Raw genomic sequence first — 27537 nt, 5'->3', positions numbered from 1 at the left:
TTAGCAAGCTTGACCTCTCCTTTGGCTTCAAATACGGGCTCAAATCTGAATCTTCTGGGCATCTATTTTGAATATCTTCTGAGTATCTGCAAGGTTCACCTGCACCTGTTCTCTCCCCATCTTCATCTGCCTTGGGTTCTTTGTCTAGAGATCAATGACCAGAGGCCATCCCAGCTCTCCAGAACAGTCATTGTCTGACCAATCACCAGATTGCGTGCATTCCCACATCTATCCATCCTGGCCATTTCCACTTCCATGACCCTTGTCTTTGCCATCATTTCCTCTCCCTTGATCAACATAATGCGTCCATATTGCTACCTTCCAATATATCTAATATGCCTCTACATTGCAGCCAGAATCACCTTCCCTGACGCATATTTGACCTTGCCGATCTCATGCTTAGTCACTGTTGCAGCGTCCCACCATCCTTAACATGTTTTTAAGAACGCTCATGGTGGGACTCACCAACCCCCTTAGGATGACCTCAGTCACCACCCATACTACCTGTTGTACTCCAGAAACACTGAACTCTTTTCATCCTCTAAAAGTACTAAATTTTATCTTGTCTCCAGGCCTTTGCTCACACTGTCTCCTCTGCCTACAACAGCTTTGTCTGCCTACTTAGCCTCTGGTTTAAGTTACTGCTTCTCTGTGCAGAGGAGTCTGTCCCACTGCTTCCCAACCACACACCCCAGAGACGTGGGCCTGGAGCACAACAGCCTCACGTGGCAGCTCATATCACATGGCCTTTTTGGGGGTGTCTGTTGCCACACCAGGTCCCACTGCCAGGTAGACGATACCCAGTTCTGGGGAAGAACCGGAGCCAGGCACCAAGCACAACGCCCTTGTACTGGCAGGTTCTCTAGGCACGTCGGTCAGGTGTCTTAGCATTCACTGTCTATGGTGACACACCTGGGTGGACCTTTCTACTTCCTGAAAGTCAGTCTACACACTGAGCTCCAGAGTTTGGAATTCAATTTATTAGCTGAACATCTTTCCGCTTTTATCAAATTTTATAAGACAGCTGGGTAAATGGAAGGCTCTCTGTACTCCCAAATAAAACCTCGTGAGTACCTAGGGTTATTTCTCTCTACATGAAGCTAACCAGCTGGTGGTTTCCATCTCTAAGCAGATGTTTGGCCCTGCACAGACTCAGCAGGGCTGAGCCCCTGGGCTACACCCCTCGCACACGCCCCCGCCCTGGTGTTCTGGAGAAGACCTCTCAGTTAGGGTTCTTTGCAATTCAGCTGTTGCTGAAACTTGGGAGTCCATGGAGGGAAAAGCCAAAGAAATGATTTCCAGACCAGAGCAGAGTGAACTGAGACTGGTAAGGAGAAAGAAAGTCAGCCATTGGGCAACATCAAAAGTCAGTCTGTGCTGTTAAGGCAAAAATAAACAAAAGCACACAAAAGCCAAACAAGACAAAAAATGCTCAATTAGCTGGGCCGACCTGACCCAGGCCACCCACTTTGCAGGATCCACCAAATCCTTGCAGATTCACCCCACCAGGGCCCGCCCTTCCCGCGCTCCCCAGGCCCAGGCAGGGCACCAGACCAGCGCGGCCCTCCTCAAGCCGCCCAGTGAGGCGCGTCGGCAGCAAGTCCAGCTGGAGGTCAGGAGCGGGCAGGTCCCCGCCTGCAGCCTCAGTTTCCCCTTTGAGAGAACAGCACATTTCTTCCTTGGCACATTTACCCTAATGAGTGTCAAATGGAGGTTGGGGCACATGAGTGACTGTGGGGAAGGGCAGCATTCTTCGAAAAGGCGTATTCGGGATAAATTATCCCTTTATAATTAAAAACAAGGAATTGCTTTCCTATTACATTTGAGAGCAAGTGAAGTCCAATGAAAGCATCTGGCCTGGTTGAGGGCATAAAGGTGGGGTCCTCGTTAGCCTCTGCAGCGACTCTCGGGGAGCGGCGGGGGCACAAGGGGATCTCACTTCTTTGTTTACTGAGCCTCTGTCTTCCGCACCAGCATGGGAGGGTAGGTGCCCGCACACTCTGCTCATCGCTGTATCCCCAGCGGCTAGACGGGGGCTGGAGTGTGTCCGTTGAGAGAATGAATGGACGTGAGCCCCACTGGGCCAGGACTATGAATGAAGCACCTTGCCTCACACGCGCAGGGTAGATGCACACTAGATATTTGCTGTGCACAGTTTATTAAAGCAGAACACAAATGAAAAGGGGGGAAAACTTTTTGAGGAAGCTTTTCTAGAACAAGGCTCTCATTTCCAGTTGAGACACTGAGGGAGGGGGGGTGGGTTTGCAACCTGTGAAGGGTGTGACCCTCGCGTGGCCACGCTGAGGTCTGAGTGTGGGGGAAGGCCCGGCTCAGGAGCTGGGGGCCTCAGGAGGCCAAGGGGGAAGCGCGCCTGGCGCCAGAGTCCCAAGACTAGGCTTTCCGGGTTGCCCACCAGGGGAGCAGAGACCTCTCCTCCGGGACACCCCAACCCTGTGGCTCCCTCTAATCTTAGCAGGTGCCAAACAGCCATTCTTCTCCGTGGCCCCCGTCGCTCACTGTTTCTGGATTGTGGACCAGGGGAAGCCCAGGCAGGTGTCCCGCGAATGGCCAAGGCTGAAGGACCAGCACCTTGCCTGGAGGGCCAACCCCCCCCACAACCAGCAGGCCTTGGTTTTCGGCACTCGGAGGAGCTGAGGAGGCTTTTGGCAGCTCACAGAAAGTAAACCTGTACCTTCCAGGCCAGGCCGGATGCCACCTCCTCCAGGAAGGCTTTGGGCTCCCTCAGTGCCTGACCCAAGAAGGAGCTCCTCAGGAAATACTCGTGACAAGTGGACAAGGCCTCCCAGCATCTTTAGGACCAGGAAGGCAAGAAGAAACCAAAGGTACTCTCCCAGAGGCTCAGGGAGTGAGAGCAAAGGGGGGGACAAAGGCTCTGAAGGAAGAGCCAGCACCCCAGCCTTGTCCTCGCTGGTCCTCAGACCGGGGGCCACTGGCCCAGGGAGGCTGGGGCCTTGTCCTGCCCGCATCGTGTCTCCCGTGTTAGCTCAGACCTTGTACTCCGTATTAGAGGATGCTTCTAGCATCCTCGTGCTAGAAGATCAGATGTGAACAGGTGGATAAGATGACCCCAAGCCTTTGCTCAAAATGCCGCGTGCCTGGTAAGAGTAAGGCTATGTAGTCCATCTCTTGTTGGCTCCCAGGAGGGGGGGACTCGTACCTTGGTCACCAAGGAACAGAGCCCACTCAGGCAGCACTGGCCCGACTCAGTCCGGGACGCCAGGGTTGAAGGTAGGGAGACCGGATAGGGCAGCCGTGTCTGGCGCCCCTTCCCTCCCCGGTGTCTCCACCCCTTGTGGGTGGCTGGAGGGCGCGCAGCTTGGGGTCCCTGGGACGCTGGACGTGGAGCACTGTCGGGCCCCTGTGTGTGGCAAGGAGGAGGCTGGGCCGCCAAGCCCTCCTGGAAGAAGACACCCGCTCCGGGGGGCTCCGAACACACGAGGGCCCTCCGGGGCATCCTGTTCGGGGGCCAGAGGGCCAGGCCTGCCCCCCAGACCAAGGCTGGATGCCCCCACCTAGGAAGGGCCGAGGGAATCATGGAAGGGAGCCTGCCGAGGCCGTGGGCCAGGGCCTCCACCTGTTGCTGGGGGAACGCGTCCTCCACTCCCAGGGGGCATCGGGCAGGTACCCCCACTCGGGGGTCAGGAGGCACGTTGGGCTTGGCGGGAAGAGTTGGCAAGGAACGACCATGGGAATCTAGAGGTAATGCTTCCCTGTCTGTCCCCAGCACGCTCGGCAGGCCTGACTGACCTCCTGCCCCTCGCTCCACAGGCCCTGCGGACTCACAGGAATATCCAAAAGCCTAAGACAGGGGTCAGTAAACTACATCTGCCCCCTAATTCGTTTTTGTAAATAAAGTTTTATTGAAACACAGCCTGGCCTGCTCCTCGTCTGCAGCGCTTTGACCCTTGGGAAGAGGGGCGTCAAGTGTCAGGGTTAAGACGGCTGGGCTCCATGACCCCCCTCTGCAAACACAGCTCTCGTCTGGAAGCCCCGCCTCGTTCAGGAGGGGAGTTGAGGAAGGGAGTAGCTCGGGGTCACCTGGCAGGTCGGTGCGAATCTGGCAGGTGAGCCCAGGCATCGTCCCCACACCCGCGTTGAGTCAAGGGCATCTTTCTCCCCGAAGCCTCACAGAGGGTGATGTTCCTCCCCACCCAACGCCGCCTGTGTAGACCCAACCCCGTGACCTTTTTGCAACCTCACAAAACAATGAAAATCAATGAGGCTTTCTTGAGTTCACGGTGAATGCTCAGGATTGACCGCAGGCCACAGGAAGGCGAGAGAAAGAGGAGCCAGGGTTGCTTTAGGTCCAACAGACAAGAGGCGTGGCCTTGCCGCAAGGGGAGAGCATCAAGGAGAAAACCCTCAAGTTAATATATGCACAGCCCAGGGTCAAGTCCAAGCAAGTCAGAGCAGCCAGGAGGGAGGCTGCGGATGAGGATGAGGCTTGGGGGTGGGCTGGAGTAAGGGTCTCAGGGAAGGTGCGAGGACAGAGGGGTCAGGGCAGCCAGGCCCTTCCCCCCGTGGAAGGCCACTCACTCTGGAGTGCAGTCAATGAGCAGTCGGAGTGGAGGGCTGAGATTCCTTGGTGCTCCCATCATACCCAGAGGTCTGCAGAGGGCCTCAGAGAGACAGGGGTGGAGCCCATGCAGAGGCCACCCAAGCCAGGCTGTGTCTGTCCTCAGGGGTGCCCCCCGGAGAAGGGACATGCATACGGTAAACATCACAGGGGCTGCAGCCTTGTGCCCCTGGAGGAGTGACCCTGACTGTAAGGGAGAAGCTGGGGCCTCTCTGGGAACAGCTGGCCCATCCCTGGACTCTCCATGGAAGCAGGGTCGCCCGGTGTTTACCGTTGTCAGGCTGACCCAGTAGAGGCCAACGCCTTGGGCAGGCCACTGTGGGGATGCGCAGCGTGCTGGTGCTCAACCGCAGGGAACAGAGTCACGTCCAAGTCCAAACCTTGCACTGAGCGAGATCCCCGACAACTACTTTTCTCAAAACCCTATCCCAACTTTTTTTGGGAAAAGTTAGAGCAACGACTGCAGCCTCTACTACGGCACTAAGCAATCAAACACCATTAGAGAAGGACAATCATCCTATGGCCTCACTCATACGGGGAACACAAGAAAGAGTGAAAAGGATCATAAGGGAAAGGACTGAGTGGGGAAAAATTAGAGAAGGAGACAAACCATGAGAGACTCCTAACTCTGGAAACAAATAAAGAGTTGTGGAAGGAGAGGAGGGCAGGGGGACAGGGGGACTGGGGGACGGGCACTGAGGAGGGCACACGATGGGATGAGCACTGGGTGTTAGACTATATGTTGGCAAATTGAATTTAAATTAAAAAAAAAGGTAAAAATATGTTGGCAAATTGGATACCAATAAAAAATAAATTTATTAACTAAAAAAATGTAAAAAAAAAAGTAAAAAATAAATACAAATAAAATAAATACAAATAAAATTAAAAATATCGAACACAAAAGCTAGGTTAGTCTTGTTTGGGGAGAAATGACTCTAACTGGGTGCCCGTCCGAATGTGGAGTCCATGATTACGAGGACACTGGGGACTATCGCTGGGTCCCTGGGCTCTCCCTCTACCAGCAGGTGCCCTGGGTGATAATCATCGAGGCCACCAGCAAACATTTCTGGGAGAAGACAAGGCTTGTGCGACTTACTTTGTCACCGGAATGTGATGGAAGTTCCCCGCGCTGGCCTTCCCAGGGCAGATACCTTCAGAAGTTATTCTATATGTTGGCAAATTGAACACCAATAAAAAATAAATTTATCAAAAAAAAAAAAAAGACGACGTCAGATATTTGCAGTCTGCCCTTCCTCATGACCCGGGGTCAGCTACGTTCCAGACACGGGGTTGTCTGTGAGCCTGGGCCTCTAATGAGCACGGCGAGGAGCAGTTGCCTCTCATGACTTCGATGTCCATGTAGCCCAAGGGAGAAATGACTTCAAGTCTGTACAAGTTTAGGGTCGTTTGTTACGACAGCACAACGGGCCCCATCCTGCCTGATACACCCTGTAGCTTAAAACCTTCCAGTGGGTTCCTTCACGGTGATGACACAATCCCCGATCCTCACCATCACCAGGAAGGTTCTGCATTATCTTGTTTCTGCCTCTTTCCAAACTCATCGTCCGCTGCTCCTTCCCTGCTCACTTCCTTCCAGCCTCGACGGTCTTCTTTTTCGTTCCTCTAACATGTCAAGCTCATCCCTCCCCGAACGACTTGGCGCTCGCTGTTATCTCTGCCGAGAAGAATCTTCTCCCAGACTCTCAGCCTTGAGTGGATTCAGATCCACTCAGATGCCATCGCCTTGGAGGGGACCTTCTGTGACCTCCGTCCGAAGAAACCCAGCCACTGTCTATCACGTGAGCCTCTTTTTATTTTCTTCTAAGCATCTATTTTTCCTTTCCGAAATGACTTCATCTTCGGTGCATGTTTGTCCTCTGCCCTACAGCATGAGGCACGGATGTCATCCGATCTCTCTCTCTCTCCTACAACGGGGCCTACAACGGGGCCCGGGACGTCGGAAGAGTTTAGCAAACACTTAATGAGATGAGCGAAGGAGTGTGCACACCAGCAAAATTCAACCCCCTCGTGGCTAAGATCCAAAAGAGAAGCTCAATGAGCCGCATTCAGTTTTACAAACGGATGGGGACTCGGCCCAGAAATCCTGCAGGGCGAGCCGGGCTCGCTTCCTGGCAGGGAGACGCAGCTCCGATTTGGAGCACTGACCATTTCCTCCCCGATTCAGGCACTGGAGTCACTGTGATAAATGGCCCGAGCTCCTCATCGCATTTAATGGCAAGCCCGGGTCCAAGTGGAACTGCAGCCAGGGGGCTCATGGGAGCCTGGGAGCGGGACTTCCAGAGAGACCCACGTTCCAGATGCAGGAACGCGCGATCCCCGGGAAGCAGGTGCTGCGCGTGAGAGAAGGGCACGTGTCCCTCGCCGTCCCTCCTCATCCCCGTGCAAGACTGGCCCATGCGCCTGGAGAAACTTCGTCGACGTCAGAGCCGGGGTTCAAGGCAGAGACCCAGGGCCCTGGAGGGGACCCACTCGGCAGGCTGCTCGGGTTGTGGATGCGCGAGGTCCCGGAGCCACTGGGGGCCCGCGTCGTCCCCACGGCCACCTGGCTCCGCTTGGCTGCCTGCTGCCTGTGTCCAGGGAGGGGTGACGGTCGTTCTACCTGGAGCATCAGCCTTTACCCCCGGGAGGGACGGGGGACCTTGGGCTCCTGCCCCTGACATGGAAAGGATGGGGGCCCGCGTCCAGGATGCACATCCAGCACTCGGGCTCTGGTCTCCGGGGCCCCCTCTCTGCGGCCGTGCCCTCCCACCCCGCCCCTGCCGCTCCTTGGTGTCCTGCCCTCCTCCCTCACGTCTTTGACCCCCGACATCCCCCAAGTCTCAGGGCCCAGCCTCTGCGTCCCACCCCGCTTGGCGGCGTGTCTCAGCGCCCCGGGTCCCTCCACGCTCACGGAAGCACCGCCTGCTTGGTGCTTGGTGCCGCCGTGTAACCCCCCCACCCCACCCCTGCTCCCTGCCTCTGGGGTCTGAGCAGCGGTCGGTCCTCAAACAGCAGTCCGTGGACTAGGGCCCATCCAGGGAGGAAACAATGAAAGAAAAATAAAGGCGAAGGAGGAACTTTCTTAAAAAAGATTTTATTTATTTATTTGAGAGAGAAAGGGGGGAGGGGAGCACGAGCAGGGGAAGAGGCAGAGGGAGAAGCAGACTTTCCGCTGTGCAGGGACCTGCTATACGGGGCTGGACCCCAGGACCCCGGGACCATGACCTGAGCCGAAAGCAGACGCTTAACCACTGAGCACCCCCAGGCGCCCCTAAGGAGTAACTTTTTGATGAAATTTTTATTTGACAAAATTAATCACTTTTAAGGGCTGGCTATTATATGGGAATATATTAATATTAATAATATTATTTGGGAAGTTTTTTTTTTTTTCTTCAACAGAAGAGAGGCGGTGGCCATTTATTTATATCCATGCCATCAGCTGGCCAGGCCAAAGGTCGGCGACCTCACACTGGAGACCGAACTGTTCTCACAGTTGCTATGATGCTTGCGCTGAATCCGGAGAGCAGGCCGGCCACGGGACACACACACACACACACACACACACACACCCGCCCTGCCTGTGCAGTCTTGGCCTGGGGACATCACGCCCGAACCCTCCTCCTCCTCTCTCCCAGGTCCCCCGTCCAAAGCGAGCCCCGGATGGCTCAGTGGCTGAGTGTCCGCCTTCGGCCCAGGGCCCGGGATCGAGTCCCGCGTCGGGCCCCCCGCATGGAGCCCCGCATGGAGCCTCCCCGCATGGAGCCCTCTGCCTGTGACTCTGCACCTCTCTCTGTGTCTCATGAGTAAATACACAAAATTTTAAAAAAAAAGAGAGAGAAACACACAAAATACAAAAAAGGGAAGCGAGCGCTGTGCTCTCAGCTCTCAGCTGTCTCCACAAAGGCGCCGCGGCGCTCTTGGCCCTGGGCCTCCAGCTACACCTTGGACCCGCGCCTCCTGCAACGGGCCGCAGGCCTGGGTGCTGGTCCTTCCGCTTCCTCGGCCCCTCCCTCTCCCGTGTCGCTGCCACGCCCGTGATGCAGGGACCCGTCACGTCATAAAGTGAGAGCGTGGCCTCCACCTGTCCCACGACTCCGCGTGTCTCCCGACCCACCCGCGTCCGCCGTGTACAAGCCAGGGCGCTGGGCTTCCCACGCACTGCGGCCACCCGAGGTCACGGGCTGCAGGCCGGGAGCTGCGCCTAGTGGGATGCTCGGTAGGCAAGGGGGTGGGGGGTTTCTCTCTCTCTCTCTCTCTTTCTTTTTTAGGTACAGAGCAGTAGGGATTTTTTCTTCTCTCTCTCCCTCCTTTTTGTTTGTTTGTTTGTTTGGTGTTTTTTTGTTTGTTTGTTTAGGTTCAGAGAGATGGAGATTTTTTCTTCTCTCTCTCTTTTTCTCTTTTATAGGTACAGAGCGGTAGGGATTTTTTCCTTTTCTATCTCTTTTTTTCTTTTTTAGGTACAGAGTGGTAAGGATTTTTTCTTCTCTCTCTTTGTTTTCTTTTTTTAGGTACTGAGGGGTGGGGATTTTTTCTTCTATCTCTCTCTCACTCCATTTTTTTTGTTTATTTGTTTGGGTTTTTCTTGTTTGTTTGTTTAGGTACAGAGGGATGGAGATTTTTTTGTTCTCCCTTTTTCTCTTTTATAGATACGGAGCCATAGGGATTTTTTCTTCTCTCTTTTTTCTTTTTTAGGTACAGAGGGGTGGGGATTTCTTTCTTTCTTTCTTTCTTTCTTTCTTTCTTTCTTTCTTTCTTTCTTTCTTTTTCTTTCTTTCTTTCTCTTTCTCTCTCTCTCTCTCTCTCTCTCCCTCCCTCCCTCTCTCTGTCTTTCTTTTACGTACAGAGAGGTGGAAATTTTTTTGTTCTCTCCTTTTCTCTTTTTTAGGTAAAGAGGAGTAGGATTTTTTCTTCTCTCTCTCTGTCTGTCTGTCTCTCTTTTTCTTTTATAGGTACAGAGCAGTAGGGATTTCTTTCTTCTCTCTCTCTTTTTTTCTTTTTTAGGTACAGAGAGGTGGGGATTTTTTTCTTCTCTCTCTCTCTCTCTCTTTCTGTCTCTCTTTGGTCAACGTATATGTAAATATGGGAAGAGCTGGCATTGCAGGGCTTGCACGCTCACACACCAACGCTTCTCTGGAGCTGGGGCAGGAGTCCCTCCTGGGTGGTGGCCGCTCCGGATTATGCAGGCTCTGTTGCTGCACACTGCTGTGCCTGCCCTCTGCATCCACGAGGCCACCCCCCTGTCTGAAGGCACTTGCACCCCAGCCCTAGCTGTGTCCCGTGCTCTCCTCTTCCAGCGACGTAAGCTCACGCATTCTGCACGGAACCGAAGGAAGCCCACTAGGCTAGGAGCCATGAGCAGCCCTTCCCGCCCCCACCCACCCCGCCACCTCGGCTTCCCCTTCTGTGGAATGGGGATATGATCTCCGTGTCTGGAGCACCACGAGACAAAATGAAGAGGTGCATTTTCTTTCTCATGCTTTGAGCTCCTGGGAGAGCAGGTAACATAAAAATTCAAGGTGTTATTATTAGAGAGTCGGAAATTTTGTACTATGCTAATTAAACTCACACCTTAGCACTTTACACGCAGGCAAGAGGCAGCATGACAGCGTGACACGCTCCTGAGCAGGAGGCGCTCTGCCTGCGAGCCCGAGACGGGCCGGGCCGTGACGGGCGCGTCCACCTGCCTCGGGCTCCCAGCTCTCCTCTTGCCCGGCCTCCGCCACCTGCCGGGCCTCCACCTCCCACCGGGCCTCCACCTCCTGCCCCAGAGGCTGCTGGAGCTCTGGGCCCCATGACTGCTCCCCATGCAGTTGTCAGCTGAGGTCAGGCCGGTGAGGGTGTAGTAAGGCAGCCCACGAAGCCTCCCACTGCCCGGTCGCCACCACGCAGGGACATGCCCGCACGAAGCCCGCAGGAAAACAGGTATCTCTCCCGTGATGGCTTTAGCGCTGCTCGGGGGGGTGCGGACTCGGGCTCCTCCATCGCCAGGGGGCTGCGCGCAGGGCAGGTCCCGGGACCCGGAGTGGGGAACCCGCCAGGGACAGCGGGTGCCAGCACTATTGACCCCGTCTCCCCTCCGCAAGGGACAATAGCCAGAGAAACACCATCTCCCCCCTGCTTTTTTTTCCCCCCAGGGCCAAAGAAGAGACTATCTATGGGGTAATGGAGCTGTCACCGAGAAGAGAGAAGTGCAAATTCACGGTTCTCTTGTGAGGCAGACACATCTGTGTTATCGTACCCTGCGCCAATAGTTTTTAAAACATAGTCATAAAACGGGCTCCTGTACATAGGAAGGGGTGGGAGCTCTGCGGGGCTCCCTTTCTTCGGTGCAGGGCTCAGGAAAGGAACAAAATTAAGGGGAAGGATGACAGTGACTGGCCATGGGCCGTGACCCCTGAGAATGGAGGTAAAGGCCGAGAGCGGAGGGCGGACGAGCGCCCCGGCTTCCCCCCAGAAGACCCCTGTTTGCCCTACAGGACGGAGAGGCCAAGCCACACCTGGGAGAAACCCGGAGTGACCCAGGCCAGGCGGGGGGAGGTCACTCCGGGAGAGGGTCACCCCCAGGCAGGTGCACCCCGGGCCGTGACCCCGCACGCTCACCTGGGCTGGGCATCTGCGCACACCCCGCTTTCACAAGCACCTACCCGCTCCGCCTTCCAAGTCGCCCCAGCAGCGGAGTCACCGGCCCCATTTGACAGCTGAAAGCGCAGCCCGGAGGGTCCCCTGGTTTGCCAGCGTCACAGCGCGGGCCTTCGGACCCCACATCCATAGAGCCCCTTCCTCCATCGCCTCTGTCAAGGTGACCTGCTTGCCCGTCGGGCGCACCCACGCCCCTCGGGCCCACGGGGACACACCCCAGTTGATCTGGGCAGAGCCTCTCAGCAGAACCGTGAGGGCCACGTGGCCGTCAGCTAGGGCCGGAAAAGCTCTTGCCTGCAGCCGCCGGCCAACAGCAGTGTAGACGGCTCCACTGGGAAGACTCCAGCAAATGAGCTACACGGTGACTTGTCCCCTTTGTGTGTTTCTAAGGGGTATAGTTCGGGCTTCAGGGTTTCAGACCTCAGCCTTGGAAGGAGTCCCGGGGCCAACTTCCGGCAACAGGAGGCTCTGCTCCCCCGTCCCCCACAGGCAACAGTCCAGGCTGATCACTAGGAAGGGTGTGGGGCCTCCCTATCTCAGCCCCCAGGAAGCGCATGCCCCCTCTTCTGTACCAGGCGGTCCCACCCCGAGTCCTGGACGCTGTTCACTGGGTCAGGGACGATTACCCAAGATGCCACCACCCGTAGACGGGCAGGTGACTTCTGACCCAAAAGAAGAACTGGGCCAGCTCTTTGTCAGGAATGAAAGTAGGAAAATGTTGGGGGGCAGAGGCGGGGACTGCCAGCGAGCAGGCTGGGTGCAGGTAACGAGGTGCGGTGAGAGCCAAAGCCATATGACAAGCCCCAAAACCACTGCAAGCAGGTTTTGAGGAGCAGAAACCTTACGAAGGAAAAGAGGGTAGTCGGATGGAGGGTAGCAGGCAGCAGGCTAATGAGGTGCGGCTCGGTCTGACCCCAGCTCAAGTCCATAGCAGCCGAATCAGGGGGCTGCATACGGTTGCACAGGCTGCGCACTGCGTACACGGTGGTATGGCCTCCTCCACTGGTGGTGCCTCTGATGCTGCCTGGCTTCCAGGGCTGTGGGCTACGTGCTGGAGGGTGGTGTTTGAGCCCTGGCTCTGCCTCTAACTGGCTGACTTTTGCCACAGCCCAGTATCTCTTCAGGCTCAGGGCTCCCCATCTATGAGACGGGACCACAGTGCTGATCCTACCTATCTCGGCACGGTCAAGAAGAGAAGAGGCGACTGTAGATGAGTGCGGGCTTTCAAGACATTGCTTTAAAAATGCAAAAATGGGACGCCGGGGTGGCTCAGCCATTGAGCGTCTGCCTTCGACTCAGGGGGTGACCCCGGGGTCCCAGGATCGAGTCCCGCATCAGGGTCCCTGCAGGGAGTCTGCTTCTCCCTCTGCTTGTGTTTCTGCTTCTTTCTGTGTCTCATGAATAAATAAATAAAATCTTTAAAAAATAATAAAAATGCAAATATAAGAGTCCTCATTCTGTCTTTAAAAAAAAAAAACACACAGCAGTTGAGACAGGGAAGGAGTGGAACGAGGCACGTAAGGCCAGGGCAGGAGGACACCGCGTGTAGGAGACAATCAACGCCAAAGCTCTGGCGTCAGGACAAGTGGCGGAACCCCGTGGGGACGTCCCTCCGCAGCTGGCGTCCCGTCCCCCGAGAGCATCGTGTGGGGGGCTCTCGCTGCTCCTTCTTTGGACGACGGCCCGGGCCCCGGGAGGCTCGCCCCCTGCCCTCCATCGGTTGGCTCGCTCACCGCCAGCGGCCGACTGGTCTACCAAGCCAGGCTCCTGGCCTCCAGCTGTGGTTTATATGGTCACATGATGCCTTGGCCACACCGGCTGTAAGTGTGCAAGACGTCGGGGCCACTGTGCCCCACCGCCGCCCAGCCCAGCGAGCCCTGCCTGCGCGTGTACAGAAGGGATTCTGGGGAGTGAGGGACCGAGCATTCTCACCTCCATTGCGGCAGACTTTTTTTTTCCCTTTTTCATTATTTTCCTCATTTTCCCCACGCAGGAGCTAGCTTCTCGTGCACCCGTTCACCGTTCACGCAGGGCACTCGGGAGGAGTAGGAGAGGGGAAGAAAGAATCTTTGCAACGTGTATTAGTAACATTTAATTAGCCCTGGATTACTTATTAGGTGACGATTATCCCTATTATGTCTGTCACAGATGAGCGACTACATATTGTCTAAGGGTTTATGGGCCTCAAGTTCTCCATCGAGTGTCACAAATTCCCATTATGTCCACAGCACCGGGCTCTGCGTTTGGAGGCAAATCATCCCCTCTGTGCAGCCAGACGTTTCCCCGCCGACCTGGTGATGAAGCGGGTTGGGTCAGCCTTCCCTCCGGTCAGTGCATCAGCGACACGCCTGGGGGGTGGCCCGACTGGTGGGAGGGAGGCAGGTCACTGCCAGTGGGCACAAACGCCCACTCCCACCCCGGGGCATCGTCCGCGGGGGCGAGGGCAGCCAGTCCAGGTCTCGCGGGTGTCGCACCAGGTCACGGTCTGCAAACCCTTCATTCCATTGTTGGGAAAACACACTTGCAGGGAGCATCATGCCCGCACACAACCGCCGAGCCCCACAGTGGCCGGGGATGAGGCGGCGTGCCGAGGCCCAGAAGCCAGGAGCCGATGACGGCCTTGGCGTAGGCGCTGGACCTCTCAGGAATAGGTTGCCAGCCCGCTGTGCCAGGTTAGGATCTCCCCACTCACCAGCACCCCAAAGGTCAAGGCGTGTGACACATGGACGGGTAGATGCCGTCATCTTCACGTCTGATGGTGGCTGAAATGCTATCTTCAGATTTTTCTTTTCTGTTGAATTTGGCATGTCCTCTTAAGTGGGAAACCTGGGTGCCTCTGCGGTTGAGCATCTGCCTTCGGCCCAGGGTGTGATCCTGGGGTCCCGGGATCGAGTCAGGCATTGGGCTCCCTGCATGGAGCCTGCTTCTCCCTCTGCCTGTGTCTCTGCTGCTCTCTCTGTGACTCTCATGAATAAATAAATAAAATCTTTTTTAAAAAATGCACAGCACCCTACACCAGCTACCACCTTGTTAGCATAAGTGGTCTTTCCAATCCCCTCGATTTCATGTATTTTATTTTTATATTTTTTAAGATTTTATTTATTAGAGAGAGAGAGAAAGAGACAGAGTGCGAGCAGGGGGAGGGGCAGAGGGAGAAGCAGACTCCCCGCTGAGCAGGGACCCAGGACCCTGGGATCATGACCTGAGCCCAAGGCAGATGCTCAACCAGTCAAGCCCCCCAGGCGCCCCCTCAGTTTAATGTATTTTAAAACACTAAGCTAAGGTCTACTGAAGGTCAGACACAGCGTGGGGAGTGGGCTCTAGAGATCGTCCCAGAGGAAGATCTGATGGAGGGAGAGGACTTGCAGGCCCCCCAGGAGGGAAGAGGGCAGGCAGGAGAGAACGGGGATGAGCCCCTGCAGACGCCCGACGCAGCCACAGCGGGACAAGCAGGAAGGACGTGGGGGCTGGGGATGCGCCTGGGACGTTTCTACCCTTGTCATCGGTTCCTGTAGAAACTCAGCTTCTGTGCAACTGAAAACAAGGCAAATTCACCAACCACGTGTAAATACACCCACAAAGCTTAGGTGAATTTGGATAAAAAACATCGAAAGACAACAACATCTACATCAGTAACAGGAATCGAGTGTGACTAATTTGTTCTGCTCTAAGCTGAGTGAAGTAAGTCAATCAGAGAAGGACAAACATTATAGGGTCTCATTCATTTGGGGAATATAAAAATAGTGAAAGGGAATAAAGGGGAAACGAGAGAAAATGAGTGAAAATATCAGTGAGGGTACAGAACATGAGCGACTCCTAACTCTGGGAAAGGAACAAGGGGTAGGGGAAGGGGAGGAGGGCGGGGGTGGGGGAGACTGGGTGACGGGCACTGAGGGGGGAGCTTGGTGGATGAGCACTGGGTGTTATGCTGTATGTTGGCAAATTGAACTCCAATAAAAAAATAAATTAAAAATAAATAAATAAAGTAAAAAGCCAAAAAGAAAGAAAGAAAGAAAGAAAGAAAGAAAGAAAGAAAGAAAGAAAATAAATATAGAGAAAAACTAAAAGATAAAGCAAAAAGCCAAAAATAAATTAAGTAAGTAAATATAAGTAAGTAAGTAAATAGATAGATAGATAGATGATAGATAGATAGAAAAATTAAAAGATAAAGCAAAAAGCCAAAAATAAATTAAGTAAGTAAATATAAGTAAGTAAATAGATAGATAGATAGATAGATAGATAGATAGATAGATAGATGATAGATAGAAAAATTAAAAGATAAAGTAAAAAGCCATGCGTGGTGTTCAGGTGACAGCAAGCACTGCCGAGTGTGGTGTAGTGCGGTCGGCAGGCCCACCCGGTCACGGGCGCGGGACCCCCTCCCTCCCACTTGACACAGTGAGACCTGCGGAGAACACCCCGTGTGCCGCCTGGCCTGTCCTCGGGGTCCACACCGTCAAGTCTCCCTTGGGCGTCTGCAGCACCCGGACAGTGCCTCTTGGGCAACCGATCAAACCATAAAATCAAAACACGGGGGGACGCCTGGGGGGCTCAGTGGTTGAGCGTCTGCCTTTGGCCCAGGGCGTGATCCTGGAGTCCCGGGATCAAGTCCTGCATCAGGCTCCCTGCATGGAGCCTGCTTCTCCCTCTGCCTGTGTCTCTGCCCCCCCCCCCCGTGTGTCTTTCATGAATGAATAAATAAATGAAATCTTCAAAAATAAATAAATAAAAAGGAACAGATAATGGGGTGTGTGGGTGGCTCAACCCGTTAAGCAACCGACTCTTGGCTTGGGCTCAGGTCTTGACCTCAGGGGTCGTGGGATCAAGCCCACGTGGGGCTCTGAGCTCAGCAGGGAGTCTGCTTGAGATACTCCCTCTGCCTCTCCCACCTGGTTCGTGCCCGCACCCCCTGCCCCCGCAAAAAAAATCAAAACACGGACTCAGACATCACCGAGTGGCGCTCAGCACGCACTTACATAATCCGTGTGGATACGCGTGCTGCACACTCACACCTAACAGGGGCTTGGGATCCATCGGCTGAGGGGTAGGAAGTGAGTCCGAAGCTCCCTGGGTCGCCGGCCTCGGCCTCTTCCCAGGCAAGCAGCGCCTGGTGGGCACAGGAGGCGGAGGGGAGGGTCGTCTGCGTGGAGTGTGGCGCCCAGGGCCTGGCTCTGCGTCCTCACTCTCCCGCAAGTGCCCTGTGAGCCTGGGCCAGTGACTTCAGCTCTCTGCGCTTTCCTTCCCCCTCTGCCACATGAGGGCCGGGACGGCATCTGCCGCGTAGGATGGTTGTGAGCGTGGCAGGCTCGTTAATATACGGAAAACGTCTGGAACGGTGCCTGGCGTGATGTCAGCGCCGTGTCATATTAACACCCATTGTTCTTGGCTTGACGCGGCTCTTCCTGGACCACGTGCAAGTACCTTCCAGGTGCTTTGTTGGGTTAAAAAAAACTAAGATGAAGCCATCCTCTATGAATCATCCCGCAACCAGCTTTTACTCTGAATATCCATGAGCTTCAATATCCCACCTCCCCGCCCGCCCCGCGCATCCCGTCCACACCGGCCAGCGGGGTCCTCGGAGGCATTTGCAGGCCCATCGCACCGGGAGGAAGAGCACCACCCGCTCACCCCTCGGTTCTGTTGGTCCTTCTGGTCCAGCCTTCGGAGCGCGACGCCGCCACGTCCCGGTCGCCGATTCGGTCCTGCGCAGCCACTGCTGGGTCGCAGACTGGCCCCGGTGGCACAGACGCTGAGATTCCCTAAACTGGAGTTCGTTTTAAAGGCACTAAAGACCCGGAATGAGCCAGAGGAGACTCCACCCGCGGGTGCGTGTGCCTGTGTGCCCACGTGTGCGCCCACGCCCGCATGCAAAGGATCACCGTGGGGTTGCTGGAGCTCCCGCATCAGGCGCACGGGCGCGGCGTGCATGGGGCAGAGCCACCTGCAGTGGTGACTGCTCCGTTTCTCCATATGCGCTCCTCACCTTACCTGACGATGCGATAGGTCCCCAGACAAATGTTTGGGGACAGGCGGGGGCCGGAGACCCCGGGCTGGTGCCCTCCGGCCGGCAGCTCCCGGGGAGAGGGGCCAGGAAGGACGGCGGTGAGCACTTCGCTCTGCACTTAGCTGTTCTCATTAACGAGCTCTCGGGTGCAGGTCTTCACAGCAGCATCCTGGCTCCCGAGGCTTTGTCACCCCACCCGCGACAACCTCTGTTAGTCAATAATAACAGCTCATTTAAAAATAGCAGCCTCCACTTGTTTGCACTGTTATTATCGGCGCCTGGCTTCTATCCCCAGAAGACTCGGGAGAGGTGTGCGACCTGCTTCCTCCGGAGCTTCTCGCGCGGAACCTGCTTCCAGATCTTGGGGGGAAGACAGGCACGTCTTTAGCAAACACTCACAACGTAATTGCCAGGCAGTTAGGGTCCGCGACAGTAAAATACAGCAGTTGGCGGCACGGTAGGTTCATTAGTCAATAAAGCATCGCCGCGCGTTTTATTGAATTGTAACCCTATTTTGCCCTGGTGCGGACCTTGTGAGGCTTCCACCTCCGTATAAATCTGAGTGATTCATTTAGCATTCAAAGTCGGGGAAAAGGAGGATTTGGTCCAATTCCAACGCAACCCTGCTCCATTAGCTATCTTTATTATTATCTGCCGCTGCCCCTCTCTTGTCAGTGGGGACGTTTTGATAAAAGCTCATGTCGGAAATAAATCAGGGACTGAATGGCAGGATGTGCCCCAAACATCACTCCTACGGGCCACCCCACACGTTTATGTAGAAACCGATTCCGCCCCCACGGTGGCCCCAGGAGGGCCCCCGCGCGCCGGGTGAGGAGGCCAACTGGGCAAGGTCACAGCTGCCCTGTGTCCACCCAGCCAACTGGCAAATACAGAGAAGCTTCTCCTTTTCCTGACATCTGACTCGAAATAAGCTTGACATGATCTAATTAGTGCTAGAACCCTGTGAGGAGCGTTTCCTTGTCGAGGTTGTTTATTTAGGGACGGAAACGTAGCCCTATCGCTAGAGCTCCCACCCCCAAAAGTCGGCTGGACACCGAAAGGAAAAAAATGATAAGAGGGCGGGCATACGGTGATTTTATTCATTCCGTATTTGTTTCAGAGCATCACAAATATTTGTTTGTAAGCAACATTCTCCTACGGTGGGGTCTGGGATCATGTAAGCAAGAAAGTAGATTTAAAAACCGTGAGGAGCAAGACATAGAAAAGCCACGGATAAAATACTGCGGAATTACGGAGAGTAATGAAAAATATACCTTTTGCTTTTAGGAAATGTTATGTTTTTAAAGCGTAGGGAATGTGAAGCTTGTTACCAGGACCTGGGGCCCGTGATCTACTCTTTTTTTTTTTTAAATAACTGCCAGAAAATGGGAGGAAAATACTAAAAATTATGGCACGCCCCAAATAGAATAGGACGGGAGGACGGAGGAATTTCAAAAGCCCGGCATCAAGTGCACACTGCAACCGGCCTAGGCAAGTGGGAGGACCTCGGTCACACATCCGAGGGGCCCTGGATGAGCCCTGGAGGGTCCGGTTACTTCCAGGACTCTGACGCAGAGCCCCACGATCACATTTTGGGGAGCTTGTTTGTCTTGTGCGACTACATTAGCGACACGCTTGGAGTGGCCTTTCGGGCTGGGGCTTCCGCTCTGCACCGTGCCCTCTGCAGAAGCTTCCGTGGAAAGCATCGTGCGCTGTTGGTTTGAGACGGGCCTCCCGGTGTCCGGACGGCTGACAGTCGGGCAAAGTGAACCTGAACAGGAGCACTCGTGGGCAGGAACAGAAGGGATTTTTTTCTAGCCATCGAGTGCGGTGAGCAGGTGTTGCAGCAGCCGGAGAAGTGTGCCAGAGCAAGGTGACGGATTTGGGGAGGCCCAAACGGGGCTGGCATGGTCAGGCAGGCCAGAGGCACGGGCGCATAAAGCGATGGGGACTTTCCCACAATTTTCAGGAAGTGGTCCCTGTTGGCCAGGGCCAGACCCCAAGAAGCAAGCCCTCCCTGTGCGGCCGGCCGGGCCCGGAGCACTTCCCTTCCTTGGCCTCCTTCTCCCTCTTTCTGCCACACGCAGCCCTGATGCCCATATCAAAAAAAAAAAAAAAAAAAAACAAGTCCATAATTTAATTTGAGGGTGGGGGGTGGAATCGGTTGGCAAATGCTCATTAAACAATTGGGTCTTTGGAAACGCTATCTTTAGGTTTTTTTTTTTAATTGACCTATTATTTTGCTTGCTCTGGCTGCCACAACCCCCACCGCAAACAAGGAGATGCTCGCTACCTGGACTTTCTTTGATGAATAGTTTTAATTAAAAAATTCTGTACCGTAAGTATTTTAATGTTACAAACATACCAAAGGTATGCAGTCATAAATTTAAAAACACATTTAAATTAATCTATAAATATGCTACGAAATTGACAGGGTATATTTAAGCAGGGGGATGCGGCATAGATAGCTAATGATGACAATTAAGAATCGTGTAAAATAAATGAAAATCAATACTCAGAACAGTTTGGGGGAAAAAAAGGGAGAAAGAGAGGAACTAAAACAACACGTAGTTTTTCTATTAGGAGAAAAATTAGTGGCTGCTTATAGTCTTGAAATGTCTGCCGCATGGGAAGGAGGGCGGCAGGAAGCATTCCTTTGCACATTGTCACGGATCATAAAGACTCATGGGGGCCCCCCCTGCCGGGGTGACCAGAAGGGCCAGCTCGGGCCTGGTGGCCTGGGAAGAGGATGGGCCTGATTTAATTCCTTAAACAAAATCCACACCTTGCAAGTTACAGATGGAAAGGAAACCTCTCAAAGGTTCCTGAGCTCTGTGCCTCGATGCTGATAGGCGGACACTTAGGTTTTTTGCACTTAATGATCTGGGTGGGGGTTTTTTTTGTTTTGTTTTTTGTTTTTTTATTTTTGCATTTTAAGCACCATGACAAGTGGAGCGGGTGCTCGCATCCCAGGAGACAGGGGCCTTCTGGGGCCAAGATGACCAGCTAGGAACTGGTGCTGTGGCCACTACCTGCCCTCCGCTCAACAGGGCGCAGAGCGCTCTGCATGCCGCCTTGGAGAGAGCACCATCTGCGAGGAGATGTATGTGCCACTCCCACCAATCCACAGAGTGCTTTGCTAAGCCGAACCAGGAGCTGTGCTCTAACCTTTATTACTACATTCATATTAACAGACAACTCTGCGTCTTTCAATCATGTATTTTCCTCTAATTAAGGCATATTCACTTTTTTCCCCTAATTAGGTATTCTTTGTTGCATAATGTTTGCTCTAATCTTTCGGAATCTTTCTCAATATCCAGTCATTACAGGCTCCCCTCCAATCCAACCAAAGCATGTTATTTTTTCTGCTAATTATATCCTCATTTACAGATTGGCGCCTCTTCTGATTGGCTCTGTGCACCAGTTGCTATGACTTCATTAGCCGCGTCTCCTGACCCTGTTATTTCTTGTGACAGGACTCGCCCCTCGTGTCCTGTGGCTCGAGATCCCTGGGTCAGTTCTCGCCAGGGTTGAAATCGTGTCAAACACGCGGGGGTTTAGGGTGCGAGCATCACTGCTTCGGTGGCTAATTACTACACACAGCCACGGTACAAATTACCGCTGTTGGCTGGGCCTTCCCTTCTCTTTTTTTTTTTTTTTTTAATGAATGTTTTAAAGGTGTCATTAACAGGTTAGTATTTATTTATTTATTTTTAAATGTGCCTGATTTAAAAAAAAGGGGGGGGAGAATGTGTCTCCCTGCTATACCTCCTAAAGAAGCCACCTTTTGAGCACGAAACCTCAAAAACCCTTAGTTTCATAGAGGGCTGCCGCTGTAGGAGCAGAGAACTCCAGCTCGACTCAGTTACTGTCAAACTCAAAAAAAGTTTGAAGTTTAAAATCTCAGAAGTGGTGCTAGCCGAGTTTTCTGAATCTGGGCATACACGAAATAATGAAAAAACAAGCAAATTTGAAAACAACGCCAATTGTATAAAACCACAACACCCGAACACAGATTGCAGTTGTTAAGAAAGAGCAAGACAAAGCTCTCTGGGCGATCAAATTAACAAAAAAGAGTTTAACTGATGAGACAAGATCTGTATATTAAGAGATAATTAAAACGAATGAATTACATTTGCATGCCAATGCAATCTTTTTAATAAGCAGAGCGGAGTAATGGGTTGTGAACATTTTGGGGGTACCCAGCGAGGACAGTTGAGTCGTGGATCCCCAGTTTCAGATTCTAGGCCATCAGGATAACCCAATTTCCTAGGAATCCAAGACCTGGGAAGAATCATGCCGGCGGAGTTTAAATGCAAGTTAGTTAATATGAAAAATGCTGTATCTAGTTGTTTGCAAAATTACTTTTGTTGATTAAAAGGCTCTTCAGAACTTCCGGCTGGTGAAAGGGTTTTAAATTGTCTAATGCTGATTGTGATTGCTATGCAGAAAAAAGGCAGTGCAAAGCAAACCATTATATCACTGAATCTTTGTTAAGCAGGCCTTGAAAGTGTCTGACAGCATAATTAATCTTGTGATATGAACAAAGAAACCAACTCAATAGTATTGAAGATGCTTATTAAAAATACTAAATACCTTTTTCCACTTAAAAACCTTTTGAAACAGTGTGGGAAGTGGCATTACCTTTTTGTTTCTGCAGCATTTTCAACTAAAATTGATACTAGAGGCCTACAGCACAGCAGCAAAACTGTGAAGTGGACAACAATAAGAATTAGCTTTAAAAAAAAAAGAAAAAGAGGATCCCTGACCAAGAGCGCGGGCTGGGCTCACCCACCTGGCAGTGGCGGGCGCTGACAACTCGCCTTGCAGGAATCTCGCTTGCCGGCGTCGAGGCAGAGCAAATGGTTGACATCCTCCTTCAGTAACCAGAGCCTACAAGATCTGGGCCCTTCCTTGAAGTTGCCTTTCCACTTGGGGATCTCAAGTGAGAGCTGCGCACACAACCATTTATGACTCCCAGGAGCTTCAGGCCCAGGTCATATTCAGGTTCTTTGGGGTTCCTATGAGTTAGGGCAGCGTCTGAGTTACCTGAGGAACTGAGCTGTGTCTATATCCTGGGAAAAGTGCCTGAAGCCCCAACGAGCCACCTGCGTGATTTTTCTTCCTTTTCTTTTTTATTTTTATTTTTTCTTGAAGTATAGTTGACACACATGTTACATTAGTTTTGGGTGTATGACATCATGACTGGACAAGTCTGCACATTATGCCATGCTCATCACAAGTGTAGCTACCACCTGTCATCACACAACATTGTTACAATACCATTGGCCGTGTTCCCTATGCTGTCCTTTCAATCCCTGTGACTTACTCATCCCATACCTGGAAGCCTGTACTTCCCACTCCTCTTCGCCCATTTTGCCCATCCCCCCACCGCTTCCCTCTAGAAACCATCAGTTTGTTCTCATTTTTATGGGTCTGTTTCTGCTTTTGTTTGTGTGCTTTTTTTTTTTTTTTTTTAGATTCTATATGTAAAGTGAAATGATATGGTATTTGTCTTTCTTTTTTAAGATTTTTATTTGTTTATCAGAGAGGGAAAGAGAGCACAAACAGGAGGAGTGACAGAGGAAGAGGGAGAAGCAGACTCCCCACTGAGCAGGGAGCCCGATGCAGGACTCAATCCCAGGACACTGAGGTCATGACCTGAGTTGAAGGAAGACACTTAACTGACTGAGCCACCCCAGCATCCTGGTATTTGTCTTTTTCTATCTGACTTACCTGCCCCCTTAGCATAATTCTTGTTCACAAATGGCAAGGACTCATTCTTTTCTATGGCTGAGTAATATTCTGTCCTAATATACACCACATCTTTACCCATCCATCTATCGATGGACACTCCGTTTGCTGCCATATCTTGGCTATTATAAATAACACTGCAGGCAGTACACACAAGGGTGTTTGTTCTTTTCAAATTGGTGCTTTCAGTTTCTTTGGGTAAATACACAGCAGTGGAATTACTGGATCATATGGCAGTTCTATTTTTAGTTTTTTTAAGGAAATTCCACACTGTTTTCCAGAGTGGCTGCACCAGCCTGCATCCTCACAAATAGTGCCTGGAAGGTGCTTTTTCTCCACATCCTCGCCGACACTTGTTACTTTTTTCTTTCCAATTCCAGCTATGCCAACACGTGTGAGGTGACATCTCGTTGTGGTTTTGATTTGTATTTCCCTGAAGCTGAGTGATGTTGAGTATTAGCACTCTTTCCAAGCTGTACTGGCAATGCATGGGTGAGACAATGGTGCACCCACTGTCCTGCAGGCCAGAACACTGCAAGGAGACATAGGAACAGTGTCTTATGAGTGGAGGAGGGCTCTCTCCCCTTATGGGCTTGGATTTTTGCCCAAGATGGCAGCTAAAGAGAGCTCTGACATGTGACACATATGCAGTTGGCAATTGCTGAGTATCTAAAACTACATAATTTCAGTGCATACATCAATAAGCATTCATTTAGCTCACACATCTGCGGAATGACCTGAGGGTTGGCTGATCTTGACAGAGCTGTTCCACTGATCTTGGCTGGGCTTACTCCTGCAAGTCAGTTGGACTCAACTGACCTCTACTGGACCTAGCTGGGCAACTCAGCTTCAGGAAATCCTCATTCTTCAGTGGCCCAGGCCTGTTCTTCTTAGGGCAATGGCAAAATGTAAGAGAGAAAGTGGAAACAGCAGAGGGGGCCTAAGGCCTAGGCTCATAACTGGAAGTCAGTGCTGTAGTAAGCAGAAAATAGTCATTGGAACAGAAACCCATGTAGAGAAAATCAGAAAAGGGACTAAAAAGGAACCCATCCATACATTTGTATTCGGCATGCTTACATCCTACACTTTTTGATTAAAGAGAGGTTTCACATCTCGTTATAACTCAAAGTCTTCTGCAAAGTAGGACTAAAAGGCAATTTCTTTACCTTGGTATTGAGGAGAATAAATTCAAATGAACTATTGGTTTTCCAGGATGCAGGTAATCAGATGAGAGATGAGTCAGGAGAATACAGATTTGAAAGGGGATGGCTTGAACCATCACTATTTGCATTGAAATGTCCATCAACCAAACAAACACACAAAAAGGAAAATCCAAAATCAACAGAAAAGATGTTTCCATTAATAAGAAAATTCAGCAAGATGGCTAGATAGACCATCAAACCACAGAAATCAATAGCATTTCTTTTCATCAACTACAACCAACCAGGAAATACAATAAAAAAAAAAAAAGACCCAATTCATTACAGCAACAACACACAAAGTATACAGAAATAATACCTTTAAACTCGAATGATAACACTATAAACATGCCAATACTGCAGTTAATTTATAAATTTAAGTCAATAAAAATGAAAATTCAAAAAATCCAAATTATATTTTTAACAAAATCCACAAATGTACTCTGTCATTTAAATTCAGCCTGAAATTACTCTAAAATTAGGTGAAATAAATATATAAAAGTAATTCACTCAATAAATTTAAAAGGAGATTAAAGAGGAAAGAGTTGTTGTACCAAAGATAAAGTCATGTTACAAAGCCATAGCAATAGAAACTGTATAGTGATGGCAAAGAATAAACAGACCAGTAGACCAGTAGCACCACAGACATAAGGAGAAAAGCCAAATGTATCAGTAGATATTTTTGGGAAACCTAGATCACTTCATAGAAAAATACGAAACAAGATCTCTACTCATTCACATTGAAGTGGACTCTAAGTGACTTGAAATATGAGGATGTGAGGTATAAATATGAATGAGAAAAATATATAATTATTAGAAGAACTTATATTACTGACTGGGAGAGAAAATACTTTTCAAAATATAAATTCAATTAATTAACATATAGTATATTATTAGTTTCAGAGGTAGAGGTCACTGATTCATCAGTCTGATATAATACCCAGTGCTCGTTACATCCCACATCACCCAGTTACTCCACCCTCCTACCCCTTTCCAAACAGAACTTTAAAAACTTAAATGATAAGAAAAAACATCTGACATCAAAATGAAGGCTTCTGGTTCACCAAAAATACCTTGGATAAGTTAATAGACCAAAGACAGAATGGGAGAAGAATTTGCAATATTTTAAACTGAGAAAGTGTTAATACCTAGATGGTAACCCTTACAAAGAAAATGACCAAATTATGTTTCTCAGGCAATTTACAGAAAAGGAAACTCTAAAAGCTGGCGAATATAAAAGGAGAGGCTGAAAATCATTAGTAATCAGAGAAATGCAAATTAAAACAAAAAGGTATCATTTTATACCTAATGCATTTGCAACAATCGGACAGCTAGAAAATCCCCAGTGTTTGCAGGGGTGAGGGAATATCAGATTCTTGCACTGTGCTGGTGCCCCTGTGGCTACTAAGTCATGTCAAATGCACACACTGTTCATGACTCAGGTGGGTTCTCTGGCAAACAGATGCTGAGAGTGAGCCACGCAGACAGGAAGTTTACCAGGGTGTATGCTCGGAGTCAATGTTCAGGGGAGTGAAACTGGTGGGAGAAGCTGAACTGGAGCACTGTCCCTGTGAGGGCCTCAGCTATGACTCTATCCTCCAAGGAGCTCTGCAGCTGGGATGGCCTTTCAGAGCTGTCCCACCTTGTCACCATGAGGCCAAGCCCAGGACCCGTGAAGCAGCTCTCTTAATTCCCTGGAGGGCAACTCAGTTGAGAACCATTGGCAGCCAACTCCAACAACCATGGCAGCAGCTGGAGCTCCCATGACCCTGAAGAGGACCCACCACAGCAACCACCATTCCTCATGACCCAGGAGTGCTGGCATTGGCCAAAAGAAGTACTCCTAGACGGTTGGAAGGAACACGCGAATGTTGGTCACAGCACTAATTGTGAAGGCAGGAGTTGGGGGCCTACACGTCTAGCCCTGGGAAGGTAAGTAAAATGTGAAAATGTATAGTGATTCAGAGCAGTGGATTATATATACACACAGCAATATGGACCTTAACATATATAGAGATGAAAATACACTCCCACTAACAACAACATGCACCTGTCCAGAACATAGGCTAAGGGATAGACTAAGCACGCTGTAGTGGTTGCCAATCCGAGTAAGGGAATGGGGTGAAAAAAGAATAAATAGACGCATCAAAAATAAGGTCTTCCACAGATTGAGAATTGTAAGGGATTCAATCCTTTGAACCTGAGTCCCAGAAGAATAACAGAGGCCATGGTAGTGTCAGAAACTTCTAAACAGAATTTGGGCCAGCCTCCAGCTAGTTCCTTGTACCATATTCCCCCCACACACACACACTAACCCATCGAGGTATTCTCGATGCAATCTAGTTACATCTTGGGCTGTTCAACTCCAACTAGCAAAAATTCCCTCCAACCATGGGGGAAAAGACAGCATTGTTGGACTTCTTTAAGACCTCCATATATTCAGGTAGGCATACAACTGGATGATTTAAAGGACTCTTAGGGGTAATTTTGATTGGATTTTTTTTAACTTATATGCATTACTGGGCCTATGATAGTACAATTGCTCCAGCATGGAGTTGTGGTCCTGCTGGTATATCTATTTGCCAAGTAAGCAGGACTAGGGACAGTTTTCCAGATGTTTTGGGCTTACATTTTCCTCCTTGAATCTAGCTAAGGGCTTGTAAGGGACATAAAAAGGTCGAAGTTCTTTCTTCCCACTGAGACTTTGGAGGGCATAATAAATTCGAGCGTGGAGTTGGAGAAGATTCTGTCATTGGGAAGGTAGGCACAGAATCAGGAGAGAGGAAGGCAGAGGGTGATGATGGCCCCCACAGGGAGGGAAGGCATTCCTGGAGGAGTCACAAGTGAAAAATGCAGTTTTACGAGGAGAAACAACATTAAGGAGATACTCAAGTATTTTTAAACTGTGAAACTGCCAAAGGGAATTTGAGGCAGAATGTATACAGTGCACGTGGGGAAATTTTTTTTTTTTTTTATAGAAAAACCCAGTTTCTAGGATATTCTTATCACAGACTTGGGAGGCAGGGAATAGAACAATGGCTTTGTTGAACTCCTAATGCCAAGAGAGTCCAGGCCTTGTCTAAACGTCTAGGCTCTTGAAAGTAAGAACGTAGATATGAAGGTGTGTTAAGAAGCAGTCTGATTGCCAGTACTGAGGGCAACAGCCAGGAGAGGAGTCCTGCTCCTCTTTGGGCCCCAAGTTGTCCAACTGTACAAGGAAAAGGTCAGATTTTTTTGTTTGAGTTTCTATGACTTGATGTTGGACAGCGATGTAAGGAAGTTGGTAAGATTCCTGGTCCGAGAGTTGCAGCAATACAGCCGGGTCCCGTCATATAAGCAGCAAA

At 51.1% G+C, this 27537-nt stretch overlaps 1 long non-coding RNA gene across 1 annotated transcript; it reads right to left on the bottom strand.

The window, feature by feature from the left end:
• Positions 1 to 13310: 13310 nt before the first annotated feature.
• Positions 13311 to 16586, bottom strand: LOC144293597 (uncharacterized). The gene is made up of 3 exons (XR_013360789.1): positions 16213 to 16586; positions 13929 to 14190; positions 13311 to 13527 (listed from the first exon to the last, which is right to left on the bottom strand). It is a non-coding gene; the product is annotated as an uncharacterized LOC144293597 (long non-coding RNA).
• Positions 16587 to 27537: the final 10951 nt, after the last annotated feature.

This window comes from Canis aureus, chromosome 1, assembly GCF_053574225.1.
Source record: "Canis aureus isolate CA01 chromosome 1, VMU_Caureus_v.1.0, whole genome shotgun sequence".
Taxonomy (NCBI): domain Eukaryota; kingdom Metazoa; phylum Chordata; class Mammalia; order Carnivora; family Canidae; genus Canis; species Canis aureus.
Note: the sequence above shows the minus strand (reverse complement) of the source record. Positions and strands in the feature narration are given on the sequence as shown.